Source organism: Mauremys mutica, chromosome 1, assembly GCF_020497125.1.
Source record: "Mauremys mutica isolate MM-2020 ecotype Southern chromosome 1, ASM2049712v1, whole genome shotgun sequence".
Classification (NCBI taxonomy): domain Eukaryota; kingdom Metazoa; phylum Chordata; order Testudines; family Geoemydidae; genus Mauremys; species Mauremys mutica.
The window spans coordinates 114,150,755-114,167,912 of NC_059072.1; the positions used below are offsets into that span (position 1 = coordinate 114,150,755).

General features: G+C 43.7%; 1 protein-coding gene across 1 annotated transcript in view; it reads right to left on the reverse strand.

Annotated features, from left to right (window-relative positions):
• The window catches only part of MICAL3 (microtubule associated monooxygenase, calponin and LIM domain containing 3), a 346,852-nt gene extending 334,958 nt beyond the window's left edge, over positions 1 to 11,894 (reverse strand). Inside the window, exons 1-3 of the mRNA XM_044991795.1 lie at positions 11,796 to 11,894; positions 11,016 to 11,169; positions 288 to 746 (exon numbers count right to left, since the gene is read on the reverse strand). The gene's annotated coding sequence lies outside the window, so the exon portion shown is untranslated. The remainder of the gene's footprint in view (positions 1 to 287; positions 747 to 11,015; positions 11,170 to 11,795) is intronic.
• Between the last annotated feature and the right edge of the window lie 5,264 nt (positions 11,895 to 17,158).

The following is a 17,158-nucleotide window of genomic DNA, read 5'->3' on the forward strand; positions in this document are numbered from 1 at the left end:
GAGAATGAAGATCAGAAAGGCCCTCGAAACACAAGAAAGCTATCATGTTTGGTATGACCACCTAATCCTAATAATGCATGATCCTCACTCAATACAAGGTAATGTAACAAGCAGTAGATTCTCTGCCAGTCCACCTTGAGAGAATTTTCTTTTTCAATCCCAAATGTAATTAGCAATTTGACCTTCTGCATAAAAGCTAAAGTCACGATAACTGAGCATCTAATTCCAGTTTTACAAGCTTTCATAGAGTCACAAGAAAAATAGCATAGACCTCACATTTGACCTACCTCTACCTTTTGCTCCTGGGGATATCAGGGAATAATGTAAGTGGATAACTGAGTCCTTCTTTGCTCTATGGGACACGCTATCTCATCGATCTCCACCTGAGGGATCCAAATGGGATGTGTCTGTTCTTTTGTCCTGTGAAACATCCATTTCTGATATATGTGTGGAATTTCCTTAGAAATGTTACAGCAATAGGAAACTTTGTGCATATTTTTTGTAAAAGTTTGTATTTCCTTGTGAAAGAAAGAATCCATTGTTGCTGGTTACAAAAATCGCTAATAAAACTGCAGCAGACAAAAAGGGATTTTTTTTTCCTTCACGTTTACGTGAAATCATCTCTGATCTGTCCATGGTCCTTGCTCCATGTGAAGAGCTTCTTCTCTGTGAGTGATATCCTTGCTGCATCAAGAAGGCCTCTGTTCTGTCTGTGGCATCCTTGATCTAGTGGAGGATGGTGATATCTGAAAGTGGGTTTGCAACACAGGCATTAAATGTACATCTAAAGATACTTTACAGTGTTGCATAAAGATCACAATTTATCTGATTCACAATCTGCCAGGCAGTGCCAATAATTACTGTCAAGGAAACCTCCTTTGCATACCTTTGTCTAGAGGACCCCTGCTCTGCCTGAAGCTTTCAGTGCTCTCTATTGCTATCCTGTGAAAATATGGTGCACTGTTTTTATTTTATTAGGTTTCCTTTTTGTAGTAATGTGTCTCAAAAAGCAGAGCGAGCACAGGTATTATTTATTGATTTATTCTGCACCAGGTATGTACGATATTAAATGTAATGCACCTACATTAAATCAATGTTAAGGTTCCACAGTTAAAAATCTCAAGAAATGCAAAAATTAAAGTTCCCACTGCAACATTAACTTATACTTGTTGCACATTACATGTATTTTATCATACACACTTAATTACATAAACAGTAATATACTAAACAACATATGTCAGGATTAGCATTTCAGTTAAATAAAACATCCCTATTCAGGAAACATTTGAAGTTGATGGGACATAGGCACATTGCTTAAGTGCTTTCCTGAATAGGGATGGACTTAAGCTTAAATACTGTCCTGAATTGAGGCCTAAAACAGGAATGTAAAATATTACGTGTGAAACACAGCTGAACTCATGTAGCTGTTGCAAATCGTAACTTGGTCCTCTCCTGGCTTTTTTATTTTAATTATTAAACCCTTCCTTTGTATTTATGGGACCATTCTGCACTTAATTTCCTAGCTTAGATTTTTGTCTTTTTAAAGAAAGGGTCAGGATGGGAAATGAGAGAGCAAGAAGAGAAGAAATGGAAATTTTTTTTGACAAAAATCCCCTTTGTTAGCCCAAATTTTGACTCCGTTACGTGTCAAATTATAAAAAGGTCTAAGGGAGAAGCATAAGCTAGTGGCTTTTTACATATATGGAAAAGTGTGCAAAATGTAGGCAAAAAATCCATGAAAGTGCAATGAGTCTCTAGAAATGTGAAGGTGTAAATGGAGTAAAATCTCCAAAGCATGTCCAGCAGCATAGCGCCCCTGCCGACCTGCTGAGGCACTGGGCCCAACTGCCATTTATTTGTAATTGAGTTAAGTGCCTAACTCCCTTAACTGCTTTTGAAAAAAATCCCATCCAAGCTAAGGGCCAGATTCTGAACCACTTACTTAGAGGCTATGTCTACAGTACACACCACTTCTGGTGGTGCATAGGGTGAAGCATAGCTACACCTGGCAGTGAAAAGCAAGCTATGTCCATACTGTGGTATGTAGCTACACATCAGCGAAAGGCACTGGCAGTGGTGAGGCAACAGGGAGCTGCCACAGCCTTCTCATACTGCTGGAGTCTTTTCCTGTGGTGGGGAAAGGCACCAGCAGCCGGGAGGCAGAGGGATACTACATGACTAAAAATAGCAGCGTAGACATGGAGACACAGCTTGGGTGAGTAGAAAGCAATGTAGGGTATGTACTCGGGTACCTACACACACCTTTCGGGCGTGTCTGTATTCTACTCATCTAAGCCATGCTTCATGTCTCAAACTCATGTTAGGAGGGCTACCCAACTACATACTCGATATGCCGTAGAAAGAAGTGTGCAACGTAGATGTAGCCATAGAGTAGCACCTTACGCCACAAGAAAGGACTAATGATTTCAACAGGACTACTAGTGGATTAAGATACTATTCAATGTAAAGGTATCAGAATCTGTCCCTGAATGAGGCAAACCCAGACTGAAATTAGACATAGAAGAGAAAGGAGGGGCAAAAGTTAAAACAAAAATGTGCCGAATTACACAGTAAGCTAGTCACGCAAGTTTTCATATTTATAAATAGAAGTGGAGGTAGGTCCATAAGGGAGCAGTAGACAGCACAAGGAGGATACTAGCATATTAGCATGCTGGAATATAGGTCCAGGCTACAGAGAACAGCTTGAGAAAAAAAAATAAAAAGGTACAACAGCAAGTTTACCAATTCTGAGGCCTTGTCTACACTACTGGGGTAAGTTGATCTAAGTTACACTATTCCAGGTACGTTGTACGGGGAGACTTTGGCAAACCAGTAAAGTGCCTGAAACCACTATGGCTTATTGTTAAAGACAGCCTAGTCAGCAAGCTTTAAAAGCAAGTCTCAGCTTGACCAAGGCAGGAGGGGAGGGGGGTTTAGGGTGCCACTGAAAGGGCAGCTTGACCCCGCATCCTTCCTGATAAGAATTGAGTTAAAATTGCTGATACATACGTTTTCAAAGAGTAGGATATGCCCCAGGAATGTCTATTGAGGTCTCAAGGCTGCAAGTTCTGGAAAAACCCACACCTGGTTAATCAATAATCAGAAGGAACCTCTTGCTTTTGAAACTGTTTACTTAACAAGGTTTCTTTAATTATTGATGTATAAATAAGGGGAAAAAGCTTGAGACAGGTGGGACTCGTTTCAGGACTGGCCTCTCCCTCTGGATGCATCTTCTGTTCCCCAGCGGCAGACGGGCTGCCGCTGTATCACTCAAAAGCCACACTCAGCTTTGGTAATTATCAAGGGTTGGGGGTGTTTTACTAACTTGTTGCAGACGTGTGTAAGTGCTTGAGACTAAGTAAAGTTTAGCTTTAAGTGAAAGCACTTTTGTGTTGTCCTGTTTGTGCCAGCCATCTATCGGTCGGACGGTCATGTCTCCCCCAGGGCTGGCTCTAACATTTTTGCCGCCCCAAGCAAAAAAAAAAAAGAGCGCCACCCTGCCTCCGCGAGCGTTGCCCGACCCCCCCCAGCGCCGCTTCGCGCTGCCCAAGTCCCCGCCCCTCCCCCCAGCGCCACCTGGCCAAACCAAAACCAAAACAAACAAACACCGATCGCTGCCCCCTCCCGAGGTGCCGCCCCAAGCACATGATTGGTAGGCTGTTGCCTGGAGCTGGCCCTGGTCTCCCCTGATTTATTTCCTGACACCTCCTTGCACAGAGTAAAGTTACCAAGAGCTTTGGGTTGAAAGAACCCCGGGTAACAGAATTTGGAGGCCCCAGCGAGGAGTGGTGGAGAGGAAGGAGACAGATGGTAGAAACAGTGTGTAGTTTGTCCATTGCAATAGGAGGTAAAAGACGGCGGGGTGGGGTCGCTCCCTACAATTTCCCGTGTTGCAGTTTGTGCGTTAATTTACGGATACATTCCGTTACTGGGACTCAGAACTCAGGCTGATTGCCTGCTCGAGTGGAGAAATTATGTCCAGAGACAGGGAACCAACTCCAGGACACAGCCCCAAAGATCAGAGCTGCCAGACCTTAATACTCTGCCAATGACACTGAGCAGAAACTGGAGTCCCCCAGATGGAACTGATTCTGACTGGCCATCAGGAAAAGTTCATCTGTCTTACTGGGAGTGGTGAGCACTGTATGTGTAGCATGTGCGGTCTGTTTTTGGTGGTGGTGAAGAAATAGAGGTTATGTAGGATATTACTGTGTAAGGCTCTGTCACTGGTAAAAGACTCTGTAAACCTGCAAAGAATTGAGCCCTGAGTCTAAAGGGAAAGGAGTGTTTGCTCTGAGTCCACAGGGAAAGGGTAGAGCCTGGAGCCCATGGAGGAGTAGAGCCTGGAGCCCACAGAGGGGTAAAGTTAGGTGCTTTTTGCTTGGAGCCTTAGGAACTGGGAAAAGGTGGGTGCCCTATTGTGTGCAGGTCACAGATCTGAACTGATAAGAGTCTAACACAGTGAACAATAGCAAAGAACCTGTGCCTTCTGTCAGAAAGGGTTGCTACCTATCTGGCAGAATGACCACCCCAGAGCAATAAAAGAGAAAGGGAACGAAGAAAAGGGACCAGGAGGGGTAGGGGTTAGTTGAGGAACCCACACTCCTTGCTAAATAGTTAGTGGGACAAAGCCTGTGCCCATGGGAAGGGGCAGTTCAGCGAGGAAAGCAGGATCAGGCCCAGACAAGCAGGCAGGCAACAGATAAAGAGATTGGAAAACAGGTTAGGAGCCCTGAGGAGCACAGTGGCAGGAGTAAGGAAAAGAGGAAGTAAGTACAGGCATGGGGAATTCAGATGCTGGGATAATACTTGGAATGGTGAAATCTGAGTTGATGAAGGTATCATTTTGGGAAATAAGAAAGTGAGTTAAGGAGAGAGAGTGAGAAGTTAACTCTGCAGAGGCTGGAGAGAATTAAGCAGTCGAACCTTGTAAAAATGTTAACAAAGAAAAGTGTTATAGAAAAAGAATTCTTGGTTTCTTTGCAGCCATTCTGAAGGAAAAATGGATCCTTTCCCAAAGGAATGTTTGTAAATAAGCCAGACAGAAAGACCATCTGCTTTGAATCATTTGACTGAACAATTCAGTCAAATTCGCTAAAAGAACATAAAGGGTTTCTATTGGAACTTACCTGACCCAAATGTATAGAAATGTAATCTATGTACAGCTGTGTAAAAATTAAAACAGTGTAAAGGACGTTAAGCAGAAGAGTATGCTTGTATCTCTGTGTGTGTGTATAGATATATTGTGTAAGTGTGTGGAGTGTTTGGGACCTAGGCTGACACTCCTGACTTGTAGAACTCGGTTTTGTGGGTTTAAGATAAATTGGTTTTTGTTTTGTTTTGGTTTTAAATAACACCACTAAAAAGACATCTGAATCTTTCATTCGAAGGAGCAAAACTGAGAAACACTTTTTGCCAGACACAGGTAACAAGTGTTGTTTGGCTGTGGTATTTAGCATTTAACCTTTAAGGTACCCTGATGCTTTATAAAGTTCAATATCTTTTTAAAGACCAAAGTCCTGGCTGCAGCAGGGCAGTCAGACCCAGGAGAATGGGGAGAAAATCTGGATCCTTTTCTTTGTGGTAACAAAATAGCAAATAAGAGCTGTAGTAAAGGAGTAAAAGATTTAAAAAGACAGTGCCCCTCTGGTTCAACAGTGGGGGTGAGGTGCACAAAAGAGAAGCAACATTAGAAACACTGAGCATTAAGGTGGCTCTGAGTAATCAGACTGTCACTTTGATGAAAATTCTGTGTGATCACAAAAGAAACAGTTACACCTTATGTATAAATTAATATGGCTAATATAGTGTTATAGAAGTTAAACTATAAAGGAATGTGCATGTTTCCCAGGACATGTACAGTGTATGTTGTAGAAGGGGTAAAATAAATGCAAACAAAGCATGCTACTTAACTAAAATCCTATTAGGGCTCTAAAGGGAGCCACAATAGGTTGTGTTTTCTTTTTCAGATCACTGTGTGTTTTGGAAGCAGGAGAAAGCAAAAAACTCAGGTGGAAGCTGATTGTGCCCCTTTTGAGACAGGAGCCTGGTCTACACTATGCGTTTAAACCGGTTTTAGGAGCGTAAAACCGATTTAACGCCACACCCGTCCACACTAAGAGGCCCTTTATATCGGTATAAAGGGCTCTTTAAACCGGTTTCTGTACTCCTCCCTAACGAGAGGAGTAGCGCTAATATCGGTATTACCATATCGGATTAGGGTTAGTGTGGCCGCAGATCGACGGTATTGGCCTCCGGGCGGTATCCCACAGTGCACCACTGACCGCTCTGGACCGCAATCTGAACTCGGATGCAGTGGCCAGGTAGACAGGAAAAGCCCCGCGAACTTTTGAATATTTCCTGTTTGCCCAGCGTGGAGCTCCGATCAGCACGGGTGGTGATGCAGTTAAAAATCAAAATAAAGAAAGAGCTCCCGCATGGACGATGCGGACGTGATCGCTGTAAGGGCAGGCAAATCTGTTCTATCAGCACTCCGTTACAGAAGACGAAATTCAAAATCATTTTTTAAATATCTCCAGACAGATGCCATAGCAGGGACTCAGCGCACTGCTGCATGACAAGCGTAACGGAAAGCCAAAGAATCAAATGGAGACTCATGGACTGGAGGAGTCAAGCTATCCCACAGTTCCTGCAGTCTCTGAAAAGCATTTGCATTCTTGGCTGAGCTCCAAATGCTTCTAGGGTCAAAAACAGTGTCCGCGGTGGGTCAGCGCATAGCTAGGCAATTTACGCACCCCCCCCACCCACCCCCAGAAGTGAAAGGGAAAACAATCCTCTCTTGACTCTTTTACATGTCACCCTATCTTTACTGAATGCTGCAGATAGACGCGATGGTGCAGCACTCAACACCAACATCCTTGCTCCCCCCACGCTATGGATGGCTGATGGTACAAAATGACTGGTACCCGTCCTCATCATCAGCCTATTGGCACATGGGGGAGTGCAAAAGGACTGGTAACCATGCTGACTAGCATCTGTTAGGTCGATCAAGGGCGCCTGGCCCTAATTTTTCCTGGTAGATGGTACAGTATGGCTGATAACCATCGTCATCATAGCAACAGGGGGCTGAGCTCCATCAGCCCCCACCCTTCATGTGTAAAGAAAAGATTCAATTGCCCCTGAACTAGCAGAGGGATGCTGGGCTCCTCTCCTACACACTCCTTACTGTCCTGTCTGGACTATCATAGCAGCTGGAGGCTGCCTTCCACTCATATCTCACTAACAAGTCACTGTGTCTTATTCCTGCATTCTTTATTACTTCATCACACAAGTGGGGGGACAATGCTACGGTAGCCCAGGAAGGCTGAGGGAAGAACGGAATCAACAGATGGGGTTGTTGCAGGAGCACCCCCTGTGAATAGAATACAGCTCATAATTTCTGCAGGATCTGACACAGAGCAGCTGTGCTCTCTGGTTCTCTGATACAGTGGTTCTCTAGTACACTTGCCCATATTCTAGGCAGGACTGATTCTATTTTTAGATACCAAAAAGGAGGGATTGACTCAGGGAGTCATTCCCAATTTTGGCTTTTGCGCCCCTGGCTAAGAGCAGCCAGGGGCACTTATGACAGCAGCAAATGGAACAGTGCAAAAGGACTGGTAGCCACGATCATCTTATTACCAATTTATGGTATGGTAGATGGTACAATATGGCTGATAACCATCTCTGCTATCATGCAAAAGCAAAAGCATGCTGCTGTGTAGCGCTGCTGAATCGCCTCTGTGAGCGGCATCTAGTACACATACGGTGACAGTCACAAAAGGCGAAACAGGCTCCATGATTGCCATGCTATGGCATCTTCCAGGGCAATCCAGGGAAAAAAGGCATGAAATGCTTGTCTGCCGTTGCTTTCCCAGCGGAAGGAGTGACTGATGACATTTACCTAGAACCACCCGCGACAATGATTTTTGCCGCATCAGGCACTGGGATCTCAACCCGGAAATTCAAAGGGGCGGGGGAGGCTGCGGGAACTATGGGATAGCTACGGAATAGCTACCCACAGTGCAATGCTCCAGAAATCAACGCTAGCCTCGGACCGTGGACGCACACCACCGATTTAATGTGTTTAGTGTGGCCGCGCACACTCGATTTTATACAATCTGTTTTGTTAAACCGGTTTATGTAAATTCGGAATAATCCCGTAGTGTAGACGTACCCAGGGTCTCTGAGCTGCTGATGGCTTTGGATGCAAAAGCAAGCCAGAAAGTCTGTGAAAATGCAAATTACCTTACTGATAGAGGAAGGTGGAAAAAGGAGTCAAACCTAAAAATGAGAGGGACAGGTTAACCCAAAGTAGGAAAAATATTCTTTTTGTGTGTGTATGCAGTGCTAAAATCTGAAGCTTTTAATAGATTTGATACTAATATTGAAAATTGGGATGAATTTAATGTTAATAAGTACCCCTGTAACAATGTATAGTATGTATGATTTTTGGAAAAAACTTTAAGATTTTGATGCTATGCTATGGTAATGATGCTTCTCAGCTATTACCTGTGAATAAACTTAAAGCTTAGCAAAGCAGGAAAAAAATTACAAACTTGGTCTGCTGTATAAGAAGGAAAACTGAAGTACACTACCTCATATGTTTCATAACTGAACAGTGGGATAATTTCCCCATAACTCTTAAAAGTTAGGAGCCATTGAAACCTGGCCTGCTTATAGAATAAAAACACAGGAAAGTATGGGGGTAATTCCTCTGTTTTGCCTGTAATCAGCAGGGATATTTGTAAAAAGAAATGGATATTTTAAGCAATAATCTGCCACCCCAAAAGGGGTAGAAACATGTTCTTTTTGTCTTTCAGAAAATCAGGAAAAGCTGGTACCAGCTGAAGAGCAACCCAGAATACCATGGATCAACTGTCATGACGAAGATTGTTTTTTGTGTTTTTTGTTTTGTATTTTGTCTTGTGTTGTTTGTCTTGTTGCTAGCATTGTTGTGTATTGTGTTACAAAACAAGAAAATACTGCATTAGGCAGAAACAGATGAACAAGCATTTTAACTGTATTTACAGAAAGCCCAGTCTGTCAACAGGGAAACATCCTTAGGTGGTAAAGGCACATTTAAAAGCAAAATATGCACAAGGTGTATCTGTTGGTGGGAATAAAAGGATGGACATAAAAAGTTTTAAAGTACAAAGTGAAATTACCAAGGGAAAAAGGGTTTGTGAAAACATTGGTTGCTAAAAGAATAAGACTTGCCAATTATTACTTCTTAGTCAACTTCCAGCATGCAAGCCCAGCTGAATGCACCTGGGTGTTGTATGACATTGGATGTAAGGAAAGAAAGGCCCAGTGAAGGTACAGCTGCCCTAATATTATCTCAATGTGAACTACTGAAGGTTATTGGATTCTCCCTGGTAGCCAGGAGGGGTGGCTCCCAATAGAAAAGGCTCCCAATAAATGTATTGAACTGCTTTGGGTGGAACTGGATTAGAAATTGGAGTGTTGGATGCTACTAACATAGAGGTATTGGCAAACAAATGAAGTTAGGTTATAAATGTTTCTGTCATATTATAGCAATTTGACTTTGAATTTCATGTACCCGAATTTAAATATAGTCAGTTAAAAGTGTCTTATACTTTGTAGTCTATTGTAACACCTGTTCCCTTTGGAATGGATCTAACTGCTTTACAAACATTGTCTGTACACCCTGATTTACAGAACCAGTTACACACTGCAAAACAGGAAGGGCGCAGAGTCATGGTTACTGTGCATCATAATGCCAATTAAATTAAATGGGTATTTGCAAGAATTGGCCAAAGATGTGTCGCACCACTGGTGGGAAGTGTTATTGGGATGGTCCCCCACTGGCACAGACATCCTGAATTTAGCCTTACACTCCATCATAGTAATCTTAGGGTGCCAAATGGTAGTGGTTTTTGTTACCAGCCTAATGACATGCTGGACCTGGCACAAAATCTGGCACGTGCAAGTCTCCCGACAGATGAGTCAGTGGTTACTGCCACCGGCACTCCTATCCCAGGGAAAGGAACATATCGAACTTGACGCTCCTCCCTTAAATGAGAAAAGAGGCTAAGGCGATCACTTGTCAATTGCTGTGCTGGTGTGCTAAGTATGGGATGCCAACAAGAAGATAATTTGCTCGGTCTCAGCTGAGAGCCTTGAGCTTTCGTTGGATCTCAACTCAGGTGCATCCAGACAAGGTGTGACAGTGATTGTGTAAAGGCCCCCTTGTGTGACAGGTGGCCTTTAAGGAGGGGAAACTGTACTGGGAGACTTGGCAAACCAGTAAAGTGCCTGAAACCACTATGGCTTATTGTTAAAGACAGCCTAGTCAGCAAGCTTTAAAAACAAGTCTCAGCTTGACTAAGGCAGGAGGGGAGGGGGGTTTAGAGTGCCACTGAAAGGGCAGCTTGACCCCGCGCCCTTCCTGATAAGAATTGAGTTAAAATTGCTGATACATATGTTTTCAAAGAGTAGGATATGCCCCAGGAATGTCTATTGAGGTCTCAAGGCTGCAAGTTCTGGAAAAACCCACACCTGGTTAATCAATAATCAGAAGGAACCTCTTGCTTGAAACTGCTTACTTAACAAGGTTTCTTTAATTATTGATGTATAAATAAGGGGAAAAAGCTTGAGACAGGTGGGACTCGTTTCAGGACTGGCCTCTCCCTCTGGATGCATCTTCTGTTCCCCAGCGGCAGACGGGCTGCCGCTGTATCACTCGAAAGCCACACTCAGCTTTGGTAATTATCAAGGGTTGGGGGCGTTTTACTAACTTATTGCGGATGTGTGTAAGTGCTTGAGACTAAGTAAAGTTTAGCTTTAAGTGAAAGCACTTTTGTGTTGTCCTGTTTGTGCCAGCCATCTATCGGTCGGATGGCCGTGTCTCCCCTGACTAATTTCCTGACACCTCCTCACACAGAGTAAAGTTACCAAGAGCTTTGGGTTGAAAGAACGCCAGGTAACAACATGAACAACATAGCTGGAGTTGATGTAACTTAGGTCGACTTACCATACCGCTGTCGACTTACCTTACTCCTCTCGTTGCGGTGGAGTATTGGAGTCAACCGGAGAGCGCTCTTCACTAGACCTGCTAAATCGACCCCCACTGCATCGATCACAGCAGTGTCAATTCCCTGTAAGTGTGGACATGGCCTGAGTAATTGCTGCACTTACAACTCATTTCTAAAAAAGTGACAAAACAACATTTTACAGAAATAGAGAGAGAGAGAGAGAAAATCACACAACAGACAAGCCTTACAACAGAACATAGGAACTACCATTCTATATCAGACCAATGGTCCATCTAATCTAGGAGCCTGTTTCTGACTGGCCAGTAACAAGTGCTAGAGATCATTGAGCTGGGCTTCCCTGGTTCAGCTACAGTTGCCTCAGCTGGGCTCCACTTCTGGCAAGGGCCTGGTGGGCTGGCTCCCTGGGATCATGTATGCTACCTTCAGTTTAGCTTTCTTTATTAATTAAAGAACAACTAATTATAACCTTGTTCTACCTTTCTCAGATCCACTGGGTTGGGTGCAAATACAACCCCCTGCCTGGACTCTGCCTGACTCCTTAGTTGGGCTCTCTCTAGTGGGGTGTGTTTGGTTTCCCTCAGAATGAGCAGCCTGTGGGGGAGCTGTGTGTTCTCCCTTCTCTCAGGGGGACATGAGACCATTCCTATGGAAAAATTCTACAGAAGCTAATAGGAGACAGGAACCGTATAGCACTGGATCTAAACCACTGCTGAGTACAGAACTCCAGCACAGTTCTAGCCGTACTTTGGAGCCCCAGGAAGAGATAGGAGCTGTCACCTGTGGCTCAAAAGGCATGGCCTTCTGTGCCCATCTGCTGTCCCTCTGAAGCTCCAGGATGCTCTCCATTGCCACTGCTGCTGCTTCCACTGAAGGGAGTTGGCCGCTAGGCAACTACATCCCTGCTAACAGAATTCTGTAACAGGAGGAGAATTCTATACAACTCTGTCAGAGGGAATGTCGTTGCCTAGCAACTGGCTTTCTTCAGTGGAGGCAGCAAAAGTGATGGTGGCAGTGGAGGACTCGTCACTCCCTTTCAAAACCTCATATATACCTCCTTCCTTCCTATGCCTTCACTTAAGTACCTATATGAGGTTTTACATATATACTAGCTTTTGAAAATTTAGTCCTAAATTACTTGGTCAATGTCACCAAGGAAATCTTTTCTAGGAATAAAATCTATGTCTCCAGTTTCGTAGGTATGTACTGTGCCTAATCCACTACGAGAGCATTTTTTCCCTACCTATAATACATAACAAAGAGATTTCCTAATATAGGAAAACAGCTTTGCCCATTATTCGTGATTAACATATACATCAAATATTTTTTCTGCACGTCTAATGTGAGCAATTAAAAAAATTATTTCCCCCTGAAGTACAAAACAAGCAAAAAAAGTAATCTGACTCCTCAGCTGCATTTCCAGACAGCTTGACACTCTCATTCAGCTGTTGATTCAACACATAGTGTTATATAGCTGCTATGGCACTGTGACAGAGTACACTTCTGTCTCCATACCCTACAAGCTATTGTAATAATCTTTGTACAAAGTAGGCCTTGTGAGGTCTCATTTGAAAACTTATAATTTGCTGATCAGTATTGTCTTGGTAACATATGTGGCAACACTGTATGTGAAGTTATAAGTTCCCCCTGTATGGTGTTAACACACGTTCCAAACCCCACCGCCCTGTCCAAACAGAAGTTGGCAAATAGGTCTGTCCTAAACGAAGGAATGTGTGCTCTGCTTAATTTGCATTTAAGAAGTAAACAAAGTCATCAGGCAGGGAAGGAAACAAAGAAAGCTCAAACAGGTGAGAAAAAGCAAGCAGGGAATATCCTTCCACATAGACTCTGTCTCCTAGTGCCCATCAAGAAATGTTTCAAGAGAGGGACTGAAACTATAAAAAGGAGGGACAAACACCCTGAGGCACCCCTCCTCCCGCCTATGACATTTACTGCACCTGAAGCACAAAGGAATCATTTGCTGGACTCCAGGAGAGGGATTCCTGACCTAAAGGGTTTGGTCAATACAACTGCTGAAAGCATGTGGTGAGAAACTTTGCTTGAATCTGATATAGTTTGTTAAGGAAACATCTTATTTTTCTTGTAATCATTTCTGATTTTTATGGCTCATTTATTGTACTCACATAACATCTCTTTCTTTGTAGTTAATAAACTTGTTTTATTGTTTTATCTAATCCAATGTGTTTCAATTGAAGTGTCTGAATAACTATTTGAGATAATAAATGCCTATTATTCCCTTCAAGGAATAACGGACTTGAAGTATTTTGTACTGTCTAGGAGAGGGCTGGGAAGCACAGAACATACGTTTCTGGGGGAAAATCAGGGGCTGGGGTTGTGCTGAGGTTACCCTGCAGTATAACCAAGGCTGGTGAGAGCTGGAGTGTAACCCAAGTGCGACTGGCTGGCTGCAGTTACAGACAGACACTCTGGGTTTGACTTGTGTGCTGGAAGTCTATTTGTGAGCAGCCCAGGGAGGAACTCCTTCAGCAAAGCATTGTAAAGCACCCAAAGTTGCAGGGTAGGGGTGATACAGCTGCTTATCAGTTTGGATTGTATCCTGGTATGTCACAAGCACCTCCTGCCACAGTTTCCAAGTGGGTATCTATAGCTGAACTTGAACTAGATGGTGTGAATTAACCTTTGAGTTCTCACAAAAGACTGCTTGATGTCTTGTCTGCTTCAAATGCTTTCTAAATTAACTAGGGTCATTTTAGTTGCTCTGGTTCTACACATTCTGTCCTCACTGACAATTCAGAGGCTGAGGTGAGGGATGGAGGAGAAAGAAAAATAAAGATGCATTTCCTTGTCTGGCAGTCTTCATACCTCCACTAGAGTTAGCAGCTGCCTGAACCCTATGGTCTATAGTCTCATGCCCACGTAGATATTTTAATGATCATGACCCTGGAAAGATAATTGCCTTGAAATGGAAGGCATTTTCAATACAGGTCTTCCAAAAAGATTTTAATCCTAAAACTTCCACAATTTCCATACTATCAGGATATCATCACTTAAACATTCTGGATTGTCTGTGAGTACTATTAGGGTTACAGCCATAGCTATCTCCCATCCTAAAACACATTTATATGGATACTATATTGAAAAATGTATTGCTAAACTGTAACAACTAATGGGGAATGCTTCCACTTCGTAAATGGGCTATCACAGTCCTTGCAACAGTTTCTTTTCTAAATGGCAGTAAAAGATAGTAAGTCATAACACCCTGCCTAATGAGTTCCCACTTCAAGATAGTACAAGACTGTTAATGCAGTACATCCCAGTAGCTCTAGGACTAGCCTACTGAGGTGCTTATTAAAGGATTGAACTAGCAGGGGGATGGGGGGAAGAAAGGGGGAGGAAAGAGATCTTTTACAGAATTTAACCCCCACTTAATTTATGAGTCCTTACAGACCTTGGTAGAAAGCCTTCCTAATCATTTCCCTAATATGGAGGATAGGTCTGACACATTCTGTACCTTGGGGGAACATCCTGTAACCCCCATATTCCTCATTTTTATATAATCATGATCTTACATATAAAACATGCCTCGTAGGGTATCAGGGGAAAGGTTATAATCTGCTGAAAGTCATTTCTCTATCCATATATGTGTATCATTAATGCATATGAAGTTATGAGAATTGTGTTGTATGGTGGTCACTAAAATATGCTGTAAATTGGGGAATCAGCCAGATATTAGCTCCCCAGAGGCAACAGCAAGGAAAGTAACGAACACTGGGCGGGGTATCAATCCACCCATCAACAACCACTGTCCAGGAAGGGAGCTACAATACAATGACTCACCTGCATGACACCACACCAGGGGAACTGCTCAACCTTGCCTGGAGACTCAGCAATGCCCCCAGATATTCCTGGACTTGTGCTCCCCAAGCACACGGGACTGAGGTTATAAAACAGACACAGTGGCCACATGCAGGGCCTTTTCTCCTTCACCCACCTACACTGCAAGCAACAAAGACACTGAGAAGACAGAAGACCCAGCAGAGGCAGGGCTGGCTCCAGGCACCAGCATTCCAAGCTGGTGCTTGGGGCGGCAACCTGCAAGGGGTGGCAGTCCCTGTTGTTTTGCCCCCAAGCAGCGCGGTGGTGGCAATTCGGTGGCAGCTTCTATGTTTAGCTGTCTGGGGCGGCTTCAACTAAACATAGAAGCTGCCGCCAAATTGCCGCCGCCGTGGACACGCGCAGAGCTGGCCCTGAACAGAGGAGACTGGCCCAGATTTAAGGGACAAATCTGTATATTAAGGACTGCAACATCCAGTAGGGTGAGAAAAACTGCTTAGTCTAGATGTTGCCCAGTCTAATAGGGTTGAGAGTTTAGACTGCGTGCATATTTTTTATATATATATATATATATGTATGTAACTAACTCTGACTTTTTGCCCATCACTTAATATCTACTTTTTGTAATCAAATTTGTTTTACTGTTTATCTTTACCAGTGAGTTGGTATGAAGTGTGTGGCAAATCTGCTCAAGTTTTTCAAAGGCTGGTGTATATCCACTTTCCATTGATGAAGTGGTGAACCAATTAATAAATCTGCATTGCTTGTCTTGAGCAGTGCAAGACCGTATATTCCTGAGGTACAGTTCTGGGAGCTGGGACGATATGGCTCTGGTGCCTTTCTCAGTGTGATTCATGAGTGGCTCTGGGAGTATGCAATATAGCTGGGTGTGGGGCTCCACTTGCTGTTGTGCTGAGTGATCACAGTACCTGGAGGGACTTGCTGATTGTCACTAGAAAAGCATTGTGAGAGACAGCCCAGGCTGGAGAGATTTAAGGGGGCACAGTGGTCCCACAGTCCCAGGATCCCGTCACAAGGTCCACCAATGGCTACTAGCCAAGATGGCCAGGGATGCAACCCCATGCTCTGGGTGTCCCTAAATTCCAATTGTAGAAGCTGGGAATGGACGATGGGATGGATTTTCAAAATTGTCCTGTTCTGTTCACTCCCTCTGAAGCATCTGGCCACTGTCAGAAGACAGGATACTGAGCTAGATGGACCATTGGTCTGACCCAGTATGGCCGTTCTTATGTTATTGATTGGAATGTCTACAGCAACTGCTTCTTTGACAGAATTTCTTGTTAGAAGATGTGCAGTCTTGTTAGAGTAAATCCAGTGAGGGGATGAATTAGCAGGCAGAGGGCAGATGAGGTCGTCAAAGGTAATCAATTTTTTCACTTGCCTGTGCAATTCACCACACAGCTGTCACTTCTATCAGAAAATTAAACCAACCACTAAATAATGCTGATTGAGAAAGCATGTCTCAAAAGCAGCAGACAGTTTAAAGAATGCAGACATAAACATCACTGGATGGAGACCTCCCCATCCCTCTAACTGTGGGTGGAGGAGAATGCCGTGAAATGATATCCTCAGAGGAGCAGAATTGCAGTACAGGAATCATCCCTTCTCTAGTAAACACCTTTTCCAATCTAAAATGTCAGGGAAATATATCATAGGCCTTTGACAACACCCTCCGCCCAGTAATCCATCTTCCTGAAACACAAAACTTTTCAACCCCTAACCTTCTTGGAACAGCCACCTTTAAAAAAAACTAGATAGCTTGCTACAGGAAAGGATTCCTCTTTCCCCCACAAATGGCAAGCATCCTGTCCCCTTCACATACCATTACCTGAGAGTATGCAGAGTTATATAGCCCTATCGGTCCCAGAATATTGGAGAGACAAGGCGGGCGAGGTTCTCTCTTACCCACCTGTCTCTCTAATTGCCTAAGAGTGTTGTTTTTTAAATCTAACTGCATTGCAAAGCAGAGGGATTTTCAGTGATCACTGACTCTATGCGAGTGCCTCAGCAGAGTTCAGAAGTTCCCTTTTCTGTATTCCTGCTTTTTGCTCCTGGCTCCTTCCCTTCACCCCCGTACCTGTGCTGGGATTCTTCCCCTAAGCAAGAGAGTGCCGTGTGAAACAGTGGGATGCCTTAGAGAAGCGGGCCAGCGTCCCATTAAAACTTTTACTGTAAAAGCTAACCTCTGAGCTGATTCACTGCCTCCCGCTAGCTCGTGTGTCCTCCTGGTTGAAAAGGGAGGAGCAGCCTCCTCCTGTCCATATAAGACCGTTGCAGCTCTTGAGTTTCACTTTCTATGCTTTCAA